This window comes from Micropterus dolomieu, linkage group LG12 (genome assembly GCF_021292245.1).
Source record: "Micropterus dolomieu isolate WLL.071019.BEF.003 ecotype Adirondacks linkage group LG12, ASM2129224v1, whole genome shotgun sequence".
Classification (NCBI taxonomy): Eukaryota; Metazoa; Chordata; class Actinopteri; order Centrarchiformes; family Centrarchidae; genus Micropterus; species Micropterus dolomieu.
In genome coordinates, this window is record NC_060161.1 from 5,158,300 (window position 1) to 5,160,606 (window position 2,307).

A 2,307-nucleotide genomic window follows, 5' to 3' on the forward strand; every position below is an offset into this window, starting at 1 on the left:
TCCGAACTGTCTGAATGTGCGAGCTTGTTGCTATCGCGAAGGAAATATCAGCTGCTGTTTCCACCAAATGTGAATGCAGGCTGAAATTCAACCGTGTTGTTGTGTCGTGAGAGCAGCGGTGAGTAAGAAATAGTATAATTATATATCAATGTATTAAGCTATGAGCACAGGGAAAGTCCGCTAGCCGCTAGGCTAACGTTAATTTCAGCAGTTTGAAAATGCCACAGGTTCTAGCTAATGATGGTGTTTAGCAAAAAGCAAACCAAGACTATGAGCCGAATGTTTGTTAAAGGTTGGTGTGAGCTATGTTCGATGCATGTTAGTGGACTGTACTGAATTTACATTCAATATACTTTTATCTCTAGTATGGCCAAAAGCCGAGTGGACATCGGTGGTAGTTCCTGTCCTGTGGTCAACAGCAGCATCAAGAACAACAATGAAATTAAGAATTTATAAGTCCTTAAGATATAACGCTAACTTTCACCGTCACGTTCTACCGCTCGCTCTCTCTCTCTGGCACACACAGGACACTCAGGGAGCCAAACCAGCGATGTGTTGCTGCACAGTGTGCCGATGAAATCAACGTTGCGGTCATATTGATGAGCATGTGAAATTTAAGTAGCGTGGTCATTCATTCATTAGCAGCGGTGAAATGCGTCGGATACAGGGGCAACACTGGTCCCAGCGCTACTCACATGTAGCACGCCGTTGACCTCACGATGCCGCCCACCGCTGTAACACAAACAACTTCACCAGGTCGTATCGCTCCCCGTGGCCCTTGTTGAGATTATTTCTTAAGTGGCATTGTTGATGTAACAGGGAAAGGTAAGAAGTATTTTCACTGATCCCTGTTACGGGGTGTGGTGTATGGACAGAGAGGACCCAAATGCAGCACTCAGAGGGAAGGAGGTTTATTGAGGGAAAAAAGGGTGAGAGGGACTGGAGTGGAGGGAGAGGAGGACGTCGGGGAAGTACTGGCACGGGGAACCAAGGAGACAGGGGGCCAGGGAGCCGGGGAACACAGGGGCCGAGGAAGCGAGGCGAGGCGGGGGAACATGGTGGACGCCGAGAGGGAAGTCCGAGGAGGAGTGGGCCAGTGGATGAACCCAGCCAACTGAATGGAGGACGAGGGTGAGTGTACCTGGGAGGGAAACAGACACAGTGACAAGGCACAGGGTAAGTTTGAAGAAACATGAAAGCCTGAACACGGAGGTGGCACCGGGTATGGAGCAACGACGATCAAGCGAGGATGGTGTGGAGAACCGGGGTAGAAATACAGGCTGGGATGAGGTTGATTACTGGCAGGTGTGGCAGGCTGACGAGGTGGATGATGGGATGCAGGTGCAGGTAGTTGGCTGGGCTCAGGAGCAGAGAGAGAGAGAGAGAGAGAGAGAGAGCACACAGGGGAGAAAACACAGGGAGGCAGGCAGAGAACAGGAAACCAAGGAAAAAAGCAGAAGAACTGATAAAAAGTAGAAAAAACCAGGACACTCACCGTCAGCCGGGCTGCCACCACAACAGATCCCAGAGTTTTCTGACCTTCTAGCTTTAGGTATTTCTCACATGTTGTTGTCCTTGTCAGGAAGACAACAATAGACTGATTAGGTAAAGACAGTAGCCCGGGCATCAGGCTAACAGATATCAGTGTTCTCTGGGAGCCACACTGACCCAGGGGCAGTTTTATATTTCTGTCTATTATAGCAGTGGTGGGCTGAGGCTGTGTGATGAAGTCTGGGTGGCTGGATGTGGGCAGCAGGTGCTTAACCAGGTCTGGAGTAGAACGATCAGAATCACAAAGATGGAGAGCAAGCATCTTTCTCCAACGAGGTGACAATGTTGATTTGTGGTTTAAAACCTGAGAGCTGTTAATTGAGCGGTACGCTCATCTAACGTTTAATTTATCCTGAATTTCCATCTGAATGTGAAAACTGTCATGCAGCATCCCAGCAGCAGCCAGCTAAAGAACGAGCTAATAGACCCCACAGCTGCTAAGTTAACGTTAATTATTATCTTTGAGGTGTGCAAAGCGTTTTACAGATGTGTTTTCTGTTAAGTCTTTACATGAGTAACGTTAGCTATTCAAATATGTATTATTGGTCTGTCAGACCTATAAAACCTTCAGACTTCCTTATTTGACATTTTAAATATGCAGAGGCAGCACACAAATGCCACAAATGATTTAATTAACTTTGTTACTGTGTTATATTCAAAGTAACTGAAGCTTTCAGTCCATGTGCAAAATAAAGCTGTGTAGACTCTGAAAGCAGAGTTTAGTTTTTCACCATAGACAGAGCTCAGTCTGCTGTT

General features: G+C 47.0%; 1 long non-coding RNA gene across 1 annotated transcript in view; it reads left to right on the forward strand.

Annotated features, from left to right (window-relative positions):
* Window positions 1–1,501: 1,501 nt before the first annotated feature.
* LOC123980737 overlaps window positions 1,502–2,307 on the forward strand; it is a 2,448-nt gene continuing 1,642 nt past the window's right edge. The window contains exon 1 of the long non-coding RNA XR_006827547.1: window positions 1,502–1,827. This is a non-coding gene — a long non-coding RNA (uncharacterized LOC123980737). The remainder of the gene's footprint in view (window positions 1,828–2,307) is intronic.